Source organism: Papio anubis, chromosome 14 (assembly GCF_008728515.1).
Source record: "Papio anubis isolate 15944 chromosome 14, Panubis1.0, whole genome shotgun sequence".
Classification (NCBI taxonomy): Eukaryota; Metazoa; Chordata; class Mammalia; order Primates; family Cercopithecidae; genus Papio; species Papio anubis.
This window is the reverse complement of record NC_044989.1, coordinates 10,533,200-10,546,435: the sequence shown is the minus strand read 5'-3', so window position 1 is coordinate 10,546,435 and position 13,236 is coordinate 10,533,200. Positions and strand designations below refer to the sequence as shown.

At 45.7% G+C, this 13,236-nt stretch overlaps 1 long non-coding RNA gene across 1 annotated transcript; it reads left to right on the top strand.

The window, feature by feature from the left end:
- Positions 1 to 9,922: 9,922 nt before the first annotated feature.
- LOC103876729 lies at positions 9,923 to 12,966 on the top strand. Its single transcript, XR_002516899.2, has 3 exons — positions 9,923 to 10,393; positions 10,970 to 11,199; positions 11,312 to 12,966. It is a non-coding gene; the product is annotated as an uncharacterized LOC103876729 (long non-coding RNA).
- Positions 12,967 to 13,236: the final 270 nt, after the last annotated feature.

Genomic DNA, 13,236 nt, shown 5'->3' with positions numbered 1-13,236 from the left:
GTAATCCCAGCTCCTCAGGAGGCTGTGGCAGGAGAATCGCTTGAACCCAGAGGCAGAGGTTGCGTTGAGCCGATATCGCACCATTGCACTCCAGCCTGGGCAACAAGAGTGAAACTCCATCTCAAAAAAGAAAACAAAAACAAAAACAAAACAAAATAAAAACAAACAAAAAAAGCTTTGTTCTGTGAAATAAAAGAGTCAGACACAAATAACTCCTGGATAGGCCAGGCACGGTGGCTCATGCCTGTAATCCCAGCACTTTGGGAGGCTCAGGCAGGTGGATCACTTGAGGTCAGGAGTTCGAGACCAGCCTGGCCAACATGGTGAAACCCCATCTCTACTAAAAATACAAAAACTGGCCGGGCGCGGTGGCTCACGCCTGTAATCCCAGTACTTTGGGAGGCCGAGGCAGGCGGATCACAAGGTCAGGAGATCGAGACCATCTTGGCTAACACGGTGAAACCCCGTCTCTACTAAAAATACAAAAAAATTAGCCGGGCTTGGTGTCGGGCGCCTGTAGTCCCAGTTAATTGGGAGGCTGAGGCAGGAGAATGACGTGAACCCAGGAGGCGGAGGTTGCAGTGAGACGAGATCGCGCCACTGCACTCCAGCCTGGGCGATAGAGCGAGACTCCATCTCAAAAAAACAAAAAACAAAAAACAAAAACACAAAAAACAAAAAACTAGCTGGACATGGTGGTACGCACCTGTAGTCTCAGCTCCTAGGGAGACTGAGGCGCGAGAATCGCTTGAACCCAAGAGGCAGAGGTTACAGTGAGTCAAGATCATGCCACTGTATTCCAGCCTGAGTGACAGAACAAGACTCCGTCTCCAAAAACAGAAAACAAAACAAAACTAAACTAAAACAACACACAAATAACTTCTGAACATCATCTGATTAAGAAAATAATAAGGATCTACAGTGTTCCTTGTCTTCCTCAAAATCTTCCTACTCAAAATCTAAAATCTTTCTGGTCTTTCACATCTTAAGTTTCTTGTTTCATAGCTGAATTTATAATGGATGATGTCTACTGCTGCAAGGGTAGCCTGACATTTTTCAAATAACTTTTTTTTCTGCTTATAAAGGTAATTCTCTTTTATTTTCTCCAACAAGAATGAGCTTGAAATGTCTCTGTTTTTTAAAAAGAATTTGGCATTCAGAGAAGTATAAAGAAGAAAATAAAAATGACTTGTAATTTCATAATTAGCTGCTGTTAACATTTAAATTCTTTGTTACCATTTAATGCATATTCATATATAGATGCAGACTTCTTTGCATGATTGAGATTATATATTATTCATAAAGCTTGGCATTCTGCTGTTTGCTTTCTAAAGATCAAAAAAGTTATCAAATGTATCTTATCAGTAAAGGATAATCCAATGTCATCAGAGTTTACCATAGCTCAGAACTTGAGTAAGATTTTGAAGCCAAATAAAGACGCCTTGTTGAACAACTTATGTCTTGAAAAGGTGGCAAGGCAGGTGGAGGGGAATCTTGTCCAAGAGGTTGTTTGATTTGCATTTCTCAAAGGCAACCACATATGTGCTTATCAGTTTTGAGCTGACTTGTATTTTTCTCTCACAAAGATCAGCCTTTAACACAGATAAGTAGGTAGAAAACAACCAAAAGTTCTGGAGCCTGCTCCCTTGGTATATTAGAAGAGTGTGATTTAGCATTTACACTTTACAAGGAAAGTATTTTTCTTCCATGTTTCAACCTGAAGCACCATTTAGCAACCCATTTTCTGTCCCCTCCCTATACAACTTTAAGTCTCTGAAATCTGCTGCTAAAAGACTTAAAAGTTTATGTGCCTTAATCACTGCTTTAAAATACTCCCCAGGTTATAAAAAATATAGTACCCAGGTCATAATGAATACCATCTCTTCCCAGGAATAAAGGCTGGGGAGGAGATGCCAGAAACCTTGAGTCATCTCTAGCTTATTATGAATTTGACTTTGGTTAGTTATTTCTGAAACGTTTCTGCAGTTGGCACTGGTCGTGCACTGAGCCAGCTGAAGTCTGTGCAACATTGAACAGTCCCGTCAGGTTTGAGAACCAGAAGGGCGAGGCTGTCCTCATTAGTCTGTTGTCCTCTGGCCACTCCCAGCTGACGTATCTTGAACTTCTTTATTACTTCATAGCCATCCAAAGATGATTCTCTTTCCAAATCAGCCCAGATATCCTTGAATCTCAATCAGCTCACGTGGGTTGTTCCGGGTTTTGCTGAGAAGAACCCTGGGGAGTTTTTCTATGGGATCAGATCTATAGTACAGAACAATTTAAGTAGAATTGTCTCTTGTGAGTCAATACGGTGCTGTAGAAACAGATTAGGCTTTGAGATCAGACAGTTGGAAAAGCCGCTTACACTTGCTATGTTTCAGGTTTCCCAGCTGAAAAAAAAGGAGCGAGAGTATGCCCGCTTTTTAGGCTTGTTATGAGGCTAAGACGGAACAGCATTTCTGATTAGAGCAACTGAATAAGAGCTCCCCTCACTTCTCGCTCTCCTGCTTTCTTAGGTTTCTTTAGGGTTTTACACATTAAGTGCGGCACATTGTAATAATCTCTCAAAATCATCTACCATCCTTCTTCAGGGCCCAAAGTTCTCTCATCTGTATTTTCTCTTTCACCCAAAAAGTCTTTGTGATTTTAGGACAGCCATTGTTACGATTGTCATTGTTTTGGTCGGAGAAATTAAGGCCAGGGAATTCTCAGGATTTGTCCTAGTGTACACAGACGAGGAGAAGTCACCTATGTTCACTTCCTCATCTAACAAGTTTTTTTTTTTTACCCACAATATTTGCCAGGCACTGTGGGGCATGCAAAAATAAATCAGTGTTTTCATACTGGTAGTAGAGCAAAGCAAGTTTCATAAACAGAATACCGAGCGGTTCCAACTCACTAAGGTCTGAATACAAAACACTAAGCAGGATGTGATATGTGCACACACACGAGGTGTAGACATACCAGGAAGACCATGATCCTCATTTCACAGATGAGAAAGCAGGCTCAAGGAGATTAAGTGAGCTGATCAAAGCACACTTAGTGGTAGAACCGGGTCTTGAACTTCATTCTTCTACCTCCAAGTGTCTCTGGCATTACAAGCTCTAAACCACCCCTCTAGGCCCCATGCAAAGACCTAGTTACTAGCACTCAGCGTGTAATTGCATTTGTTCATTTGTTTGTTTTTGAGACTGAGTCTGGCTCTGTTGCCCAGGCTGGAGTGCAGTGGTGCGATCTCAGCTCACTGAAACTTCCACCTTCTGGGTTCAAGCAATTCTCATGCCTCAGCCTCCCGAGTAGCTGGGACAACAGGTTTATGGGTTTGTTTGTTTGTTTGTTTGTTTGTTTGTTTTTGACAGAATCTGGCTCTGTTGCCCAGGCTGGAGTACAGTGGCGCGATCTTGGCTCACTGCAATCTCCACCTCCAGGGTTCAAGTGATTCTCCTGCTTCAGCCTCCTGAGTAGCTGGGATTACAGGCACCGGCCACCATGCCCAGCTAATTTTTGTATTTTTGGTAGAGACAGGGTTTCACCATGCTGGCCAGGCTAATGTCGAACTCCTGAACTCAGGTGATCCGCCCACCTCAGCCTCCCAAAGTGCTGGAATTACAAGTCTGAGCCACTGTAACTGGCCTACATAAGTGTCTTAACGTCAGCGGACTTTTTGGTGGGCTGTAAACTGTGGTTAATAACAGTACCTGTTGGCCAAGCATGGTGGCTCATGCCTGTAATCCCAGCACCGTGGGAGGCCAAGGAAGGCAGATCACCTGAAGTCAGGAGTTTGAGACCAGCCTGACCAACATGGAGAAACCCCGTCTCTACTAAAAATACAAAATTAGCTGGGTGTGGTGGCACTTGCCTGTAATCCCAGCTACTCGGGAGGCTGAGGCAGGAGAATCACTTGAACCCAGGAGGTGGAGGCTGCAGTGAGCCGAGATAGCACCCTTGCGCTCTAACCTGGGCAACAAGAGCGAAACTGTCTCAAAACAAACAAAAATCAAACGAACAAAAAAATCTGTCTCATAAGGTTTTCCTGGGAATTAAATGATATGGCAGAGTGAACAGTGCATATTAAGCAATTGGCAATGGCGTGCTATTAGCATTTGCTACTTTAGGAAGCTCCATTCATTTCTGCTTCTTTTCCTCCTTTTATTTCTCACTTCCAAGTTCCTTTTTCTCCTCACAGGGTTCTTTGGGAAGATACGAATTTTGCCCTATTATATCTACATGGCACATTGCCACTCCTGCATTCAGTCACTTTCAACCTATCTTTGATGGAGTTGCCTACGTGATAGGTTAACTACATCTGGGAGGTACCACAGGGAATAGGAGAGGTCCCTGGCTTCAAGAGTCCTGAGCTGGAGGAAGAAGAGAAAAAGGGAAGGAGTGTGGCTGGTGCTTAGGGAAGAGTCTTTGGGCTGCAGCCAAGAGCCCTCTGCAGGAGTTTTGAACTCTAGCTTTGGAGTCAAAATGATCTGACCTCAAGTCTCAGTTCTGCCACTTATAAGCTGCTCCCTTTCCAAGTCACCCAATCTTTCAATACCCCAGTTTTGAAAATGGGGACTTCAAGTTCAAGTTAGAGAATTGTGATGAAAATGGAATGAGATAATGCATGCAAAATGTCTAAGCATGACTGAGCCTGGTGTGCTCACAGTAAGTGCTCCCATCATTTTATTTAGATTACAAGCTTCAGGAAGGCACTCTGTTCACTGCCAAGTTCGTAGTGCTAAATAGACAATATATTTTGGATCACTGCACTTCAAGCAAGGAGCTTACATGCTGGAGGATGTCTGGAGAATCAGAGGAAGCTGAGTGTAAATGTTTTTGCTCTTAGATCTATCTCTTTTAGAAATATTACATGATTTGAAAGAGACATGAAAATATAACACTGTATATTTAAGTATTGGGTATCTATGTTATGGATAAGCGACATCTGTGGCCATTCAATTATGTTTATAAGATTGAAAATTGGGGCCAGGCATAGTGGCTCACACCTGTAATCCCAGCACTTTGGGAGGCCAAGGCGGGCGGATCACGAGGTCAGGAGATCAAGACCATCCTGGCTAACACGGTGAAACCCCGTCTATACTAAAAAATACAAAAAATTAGCCGGGCACGGTGGCGGGCACCTGTAGCCCCAGCTACTTGGGAGGCTGAGGCAGGAGAATGGCGTGAACCCGGGAGGCGGAGCTTGCAGTGAGCTGAGATTGTGCCACTGCACTCCAGCCTGGGCCACAGAGCCAGACTCCATCTCAAAAAAAAAAAAAAAAAAAATTGAAAATTGGAAACAACACATATGTCCAACAAAAGAGGATTGAACAAATTAGTAATTTTATAATCAGGCTGTCATTAAAAACATTTTAGAGGAATATTAAATGACATAAGTGATCATTGAATCTCAGCATTTTGGGAGACTGAGGTGGAAAGACTTTGAGACCAGCCTGAGCAATGTAGCAAAACCCCACTCCTATTTAAAAATTAACTAATTAATTAAAAAATAAATGATCATTAACTTTTTTTTTTTTTTTGAGATGCAGTCTTCCTCCATCAACCAGGCTGGAGTGTAGTGGCACCATCTCAGCTCACTGCAACCTCTGCCTCCTGTGCTCAAGCGATTTTCCTGCCTCAGACTCCTGAGTAGCTGGGATTACAGGCTCCTGCCACCATGTCTGGATAATTTTGTATTTTTAGTAGCGGCAGGGTTTTGCCATGTTGGCCAGGTTGGTCTCGCCCTCCTGACCTCAGGTGATCCACCCACCTCGTCTTCCCAAAGTGCTGGGATTACAGGTATAAGCCACCATGCCCAGCCTGATCATTAAATTTTAAGCAGAAAATTCAAAATCAAGATTCTAATTCTCAGGCCAGGTGCAGTGGCTCACACTTGTAATTCCAGCACTTGGGGAGGCCAAGGCGTGAGGATCACTTGAGGCCAGGAGTTAGAGACCAGCCTGGCCAACATGGTTACTATGGCCGACACAGTCTCTACTAAAAATAAAAATAAAAAAATTAGCCAGGGATGGTGGGCGCCTGTAATCCTAGCTACTAGCAAGGCTGAGGCAGAAGAATCGCTTGAACCTGGGAGGTGGAGGTTGCAGTGAGCGGAGAATGTGCCATTGTACTCCAGTCTGGGCAACAAGAGCGAAACTCCGTCTCAAACAGGAAAAAAAAAAAAAAAAAAAAGAGAGAGAGATTCCAATTCTCTATAATCCTAGTGCTTTGGGAGGCCAAGGTGGGAGGTTCACTTGAGGCCATGAGTTCAAGGCCAGCCTCAGTAACATAGTGAGACCCCATCTCTACAAAAAATAAAAATTAGCCAGGTGCAGTGGCTTACACCTGTATTCCTAGCTACTCAGAAGGCTAAGTACAAGAGTATCACTTAAGCCCAAGAGTTTGAAGCTGCAGTGAGCTATGGTTGCATCACTGCACTCTAGGCTAGGTGACAGACTCTCTGAAAAATAAAAATGAAATCCCAAACCAAATATGGAAAAGGAGAAAACTGGAAGAAATTCTGTGTTACTGGACTGAAACTTGAGGTACCAGTCTAAACTCTTAGATTTTGAGATGGGTAGATGAAGGGAGATAGAGAGAAAAAAAAAGATAAACCATTTACTAGCTCTGTTTGCTGTGAGACCTCAGAAGCAATGATTTACCAGCAGCACTGAATATATCAGTAGTTCATATCTTAGTTTCTAATACCACTATCCATTAAAAGAAACCAAGGGACCTTGGAGAAATGAGTGGCTTCCAGGCTGGATTACAGGAAAGTTAACAAATACAATTTACTCTCAAATATTTTATACATATAATTATGTCATTATATAATATATAGTCCATATTGTAAGTATATATTAGATGATATAGAAAACTATGTAATATATCTGACATGACAATATAGTAGCCCTATCATATACACATATCCGTCTACGGAAGTTTCTTGTGCTAGTCTTACAACTTTTCTGTAAGGCTGAAATTAACGAGACTGGGTATGGTGGCTCGCACCTGTAATTTCAGCACTTCAGAAGGACGAAGCGGGCAGATCACTTGAGGCCAGGAGTTTGAGACTGGCCTGGGCAATATGGCAAGACCTCATCTCTACAAAAAATGCAAAAAATTAGCTGGTTGTGGTGGTGCATGCCTGTAGTCTCAGTTACTCAGGAGGCTGAGGTGGGAGAACCACTTGAGCCTGGGAGGTTAAAGTTGCAGCGAGCCGAGATCATGTCACCGCACTGCAGCCTGGGTGACAGAGCCAGACCCTGTCTCAAAAGAAAAGAAAAAGAAAAAGAAAACAAATTATGTTAAAATAAAAAGTTATCAACCAACAACAGGAAAATCCCTTTGGCAGGCTTCTTTCTATTAGTAGAAGTGAGAAGGGCAATCCTGTTCCCACCCCCAGCTCCCAGCCTGGCCCCACTCTGCCTAGAGGACAGTTCAGGAAGCCACAGGCTCCGAGGTCATCCTCCCCTGCTCACTCTGATCTCCATGTGGCTCAGCACACCCCCTCTTCTGTCTGTCTTCCAGTCCCTCCTCCACCCTCTGCCTTAGGTCTGTGCTCTCTGGCATTCATGTCCCTCATCCACAAAACCTCTGGCTCCCAACTTCTTTCAATTTCCCCACCTTGTGCACTCCCTTGAGGACACTGTTTTACTCAGAACCCCTCAGGGGTTGGCTCTTTCCTGTCCCCACACCTACCAGCACTGGGGCAATTCTCCTTGCTCCATCTTGCCACGTCAGACCCTTCTCCCGCACTCTGCCCTAACTCCCCTCATCCCCACCCCTAGCTTCCAATCTCTGCATAGACCAGCACTGGCCAATAGAACTCTCTGTGATGACTGGAATGTTTTATAACAGCACTGCCCAATACGGAAGTCACTGGCCACATGTGCACCTGAAGGAGACTGTAGAAACTAAGGAACAGTTTTATGTTTCATTTAATTTTCATTACTTGATTGAGGTACCAGTCTAAACTCTTAGATTTTGAGATGGGTAGATGAAGGGAGAGAGAGAGAGAAAAAAAAAAAACCATTTACTATTAATTCATTAATTAGCTAATTTTATTTATTTATTTATTTTGGAGACAGAGTCTGGCTATGTGGCCCAGGCTGGAGTGCAGTGGTGTGATCTCACTGCAACCTCCACATCCCAGGCTCGAGACATCCTCCCACCTTAGCCTCCCAAGTAGCTGGGACTATAGGCACATGCCACCACACCTGGCTTATTTTTGTATTTTTTGGTAGAGACAGGGTCTTGCCACATTGCCTAGGCTGGTCTCAAACTCCTGAGCTCAAGCAATCCTCCCACCTCGGCCTCTCAAAGTGTTAAGATTACAGGCTTGAGCCACTGTGCCTGGCCAATTAATTTATTTTTTGAGACAAGGTCTCATTCTGTTGCCCAGGCTGCCATGCAGTGGTGCAGTCACAGCCCACTGCAGCCTTGTACTCCTAGGCCCAAGTGGTCCTCCCATCTGAGGCCTCTGCTGAGTAGCTGGTGCCACAGGGGCATGCCACCATGCTCAGCCTTAATATTTGCATTAATTTAAACGTGAATTGACCACATGGCTGGTGCTACTGTATTGGGCAGTGAAGTATGGACATACCGCCCCCTACTCTTCTTTTTATGGTGATTTCCAGACCACCAAGTTCCTCCCTCTCATTCTAGTCTCCTTCTCCCCATCACTCTTCCCATCCTTACTTATGGGTGGTTCTTTTTCTTTTTGTTTGTTTGTTTGTGTGAGACAGGGCCTTGCTCTGTCACCCAGGATGGAGTGCAGTGGCAGGATCATGGCTCACTGCTGCAGCCTCGACCTTCTGGGCTCAAGTGATCCTCCTCCCACCTCAGCTTCCTGAGTGGCTGGCACCACATACAGGTGCATATGACTACACCTGGCTAACCTACTTACATCTTCTTTTTTTCAATGGAGCAGGGTCTCCCTATGTTGCCTAGGCTGGTTTTGAATTTCTGGGGTCAAGCAATCCTTCTGCCTTGGCCTCCCAAAGTGCTGAGATTACAGGCATGAGCCACCGCACCTAGCCTATTTATAACTTTTATTTTAAGTTCAGGGGTACATGGCTGGGCATGGTGGCTCACACCTATAATCCCAACACTTTGGGAAGCCAAGGCAGACAGATCGCTTGAGTTCATGAGTTCGAGACCAGCCTCTGGACAACATAGTGAGACCACATCTCAAACAATAAAATAAAATACTTAAAAAAAATTTTAATTAAAAAAAAATCAAGTCAGCTCAAGCATGACCTGCCCTTGAAACCATTCACGATCCTCATTTGGGCTTCTGCCCCTGGCATCTCCCATCCCTCTATCACAGCTTTAGTGCCTGATCCCAAAGTCCTGCGTCCTCATCTGTCTGATCTCACACTGGGAGCTACTAGAGGGCACCCCCAGCTCAGCTCTATGTTAATGCCTGGCACCGTGCCTGGCGTAAAGTAGGTTGTCAGCAAATGTTTGTTTAATACATGAATTCTTATAATTATTTTGATAGACATTGTGATTTTTAATTCTTTAGTAAATATATCAAATGTTTAATTATTTGGAAAAAATATATTGCTCATTGCCATAAATAATATGCGCTTAATTTGCCAATAGCTGATAAACATCGTGGAAACTTGAAATTCAGAGAACACACACTGATTAATAACTTTAGAGGTCAGTAATGTCTGATTCTCAGAAGAACACTTGTCCTGTTGTTGTTTTTTTTTTTTTTTGAAACAGAGTCTTGCTCTGTTGCTCCGGCTGGAGTGCAGTGGCGCGATCTCAGCTCACTGCAACTTCCACCTCCCTCGTTCAAGCGATTCTCCTGCCTCAGCCTCCCTAGTAGCTGGGATTACAGGCGCCTGCCACCGCACCCAGCTAATTTTTGTATTTTCAGTAAAGACAGGGTTTCACCATGTTGGCCAGGCTGGTTTGGAACTCCTGAGCTCAAGTGATCCTCCCACCTCAGCCTCCCAAAGTGCTGGGATTACAGGTGTGAGCCACCACGCCCGGCCCCCATCATTTTCTTAAAGAGGTTTTCAAGATCCCATTTAGAACTGCTGGTTTCACCTATGAACATTTATGCTAATGTGAGTGACCCCCTTCTCTCTCCCCCAGGATTTATTTGGCGGGAGTGGCACACTGATAGATGGACAGAATACAACATCAGGAATTAGCAACTTTTCTTTTCAGCGCACATCATTTTTAAGGTGTATACACTTGGGAAATGGGCACTATGAGAATAGGGAATTTTGGATTCGAATGTTGTGAAGGAATAATGGTTCCTTCTGCCTTGGCACACGAAAGCCATGGAGTAACAGCGCTGGTTTTCTCCAGGTCTCTTGTTTGCTGGAAGCCTGCTGAGTCTATTGGCAGAGTGAAGCCATTGCAATATGTGACAGCATACAAGGTAGGACTTTCGAGATGTCAGTAGAAACAGGGGTGCACTCACTTGTGGGAGTCAGAGGCATGTGTGGGTCTGGGTTGGGTGCAAGCCTGAGCCTCGTGTGCATTGTGGAAGTTACCCAAGAGTGTGGAGTTTGATGGGGGGGCCCTCATGTTAAAGGAGGAGACCACCCCTCATATTGTCTTATGCCCAATTTCTGCCTCCAAAGAAAGAAGTAGTAAAAACTAAAAGGCAGAAATGAAATCCATAGGGAGAGAGCCCAGCGCCGCACCCTGGGCCTGGTAGTTAAAGACCGACCCCTGACCTAATTGGTTCTGTTATCTATAGATTACAGACATTGTATAGAAATGCACTGTGAAAATCCCTATCTTGTTTTGTTCCGATCTAATTACTGGTGCACATAGCCCCCAGTCAGGTACCCGCTGCTTGCTCAATCAGTCACAACCCTCTCACACGCACCCCCTTAGAGTTGTGAGCCCTTAAAAGGGACCAGAATTGCCCACTTGGGGAGCTCGGCTCTTGAGACAGAAGTCTTGCCAAGGCCCCTGGCTGAATAAACCCCTTCCTTCTTTATTTCAGTGTCTGAGGAGGTTTGTCTGCGGCTAGTCCTGCTACAATGTTGTAGACCATCCCTCCCGTCTACTTCCTGGGCACCTCTGCTTCTTCCCAATCTGCCTGTGTCCTCCCTAGATCCTAAAAGCCCTGCAGCTCCCTGGAGCCATCTTCTGGAGTACAGAGACCCTGTGACATCATCCACCTGCCTCCACCCCTGCCATGGCCCTCCCCTGAGGACACCGTGGGGAACTGAGGTCTCTGCCCTCCAGGCTGCTGCTGCCAGACCCCGATACCTCCACACTTGTGTAGAAGCCTCTGCTCCCCAGGCCTCCTGCCATCCTGCTGAGCACCCTCTGCCCCTCCTAGGAAGGGACCAGAGAAACTCACGTGTGTCTGCTATGATGGCTTCGTGGGAGACAGTCAGATCCACTAGGGAAGCATCTGCGTCTGCCTGGCTCACCATGCGGTAAAGTTAATAAACAGTAAGTATTTCCCTGAATGAAGAAATGAATGATGAATGCCCACTGCCCACTCCCCCTTGCGCAGTGAGTACTCAGGCATCTAGCTTTAGAGCGGTATTTTGCTTCAGCCCAGGAAGGGTGGCTTCAGTGCCCCGCGCAGGACACCGAATGGCCGCCTCTGTGCACCTTCACTTCCTCCACTCCAAGGCCTTCCCTTTTCTCTCCCTTCAGGTGCCCACTCCTGTGCCACACCCTGTACCTTGTCATCACCTGAAACTGCTCCGCCCCTGAAATCTTGAATACCAGGACCCCACTCTCTGACCCCACCTCCATCCCCCATGCCTGCCTCCCACCACACCTTCTCCTTAACTCACACACCGCCTCTGCTCCCTCCCACCCCATCACTTCTTCCTGGTCCTGCTTCTCTTCCAGCCGAGCCTGAACCCTGGGCTGCTTGAACCTCCCCCTCATCAGCATCTTTCCTTCTCTGTACCTCGCCTTGTTTCAGCAGAATCCCAGCCTAGCTCAGCCTTTTTTTTTTTTTTTTTTTGAGACAGGGTCTCCCTTTGTCACCCAGGCTGGAGCACAGGACTCAAGGGACACAGGACCCAGGCTGGACACAGGACCCAGGCTGGAGCACAGGACCTCAGCCTTCTGAGTACCTGGGGTTACAGGCACTATGCCCGCCTAATTTTTTTATTTTTTGTAGAGATGAGGTCTCACTATGTTGCCTAAGCTGATCTTGAACTCCTGGCCTCAAATGACACTTTCACCTCAGCATCCTAAAGTAGGTCTCACTATGTTGCCTAAGCTGATCTTGAACTCCTGGCCTCAAATGACACTTTCACCTCAGCATCCTAAAGTGCTGGGATTACCAGCGTGAGCCACTGTGCCTGGCTACATTTTTTGTTATATCACAGTCTCACCCTCTCCCAGGGTTGCCTCTTTCTTCTTAGCTCAAGGGATGTAGCACCTGGGGTTCAAGGTCATTACCACCTCCTGTTTGGACACAGAATCCTCCCCAGCTTCCCATCGGCTATTTCCTCATTTTCTTTTATCTTCAGACTCATTAGATTGACCCCTCCCCTCAGCTGGCAAGCATGCACCATTGCCTTCTGTCCTAATGCCATCCTCCAGGGTCCCTGATGCCCATCAGCCGTTATCTAATCTCTGTCCTTCCCTGAGTATCTCAGCTCCTCAGAAGGGAGGCCTCATCACAGTCATCAGCAACTGCCTGCACGCACATGCACTCCCCCCATGGCGGAGGACCTACCTGCACGTGCACCAGGCTCATGGCTCGGGAGAACCAGGAAAACTCAACAGACAAGGCCGCCGACCTCCTGAAGCCTACATTCCAATGCAGAAGGCAGGAAATCGGCAAGCAGATAGGTAACTAAAAATGAGAAGTGCACATATTCTTTTAAAGTCCTATGAAGAAGACAAAAAGAGGCAATGAGACTGAGCAGGCCGGACATGGGATCTCACACCTGTAATCCCAGCACTTTGGGAGGCCAAAGTGGGGAAGGGTGGGACATCATCTGAGACCAGCATGGGCAACATAGTGAGTCTCCATCTCAAAAAAAAAAAAAAAAAAAAACAAGAGAGAGAGAGAGACTGAGAGAAACTGAGAAAATGTACTTCAGTGAGTGTTCTTTCTGAAGCAACAACAGTGCCTGAAAGTTTATTTATTTATTCATTTGTTTATTTCTGAGACAGAGTTTTACTCTTGTTGCCCAGGCTGGAGCACAGGGGCATGATTTTGGCTCACTGCAACTTCCCCTTCCCAGGTTCAAGCAATTTTCTTGCCTCAGCCTCTCAAGGAACTGAGAT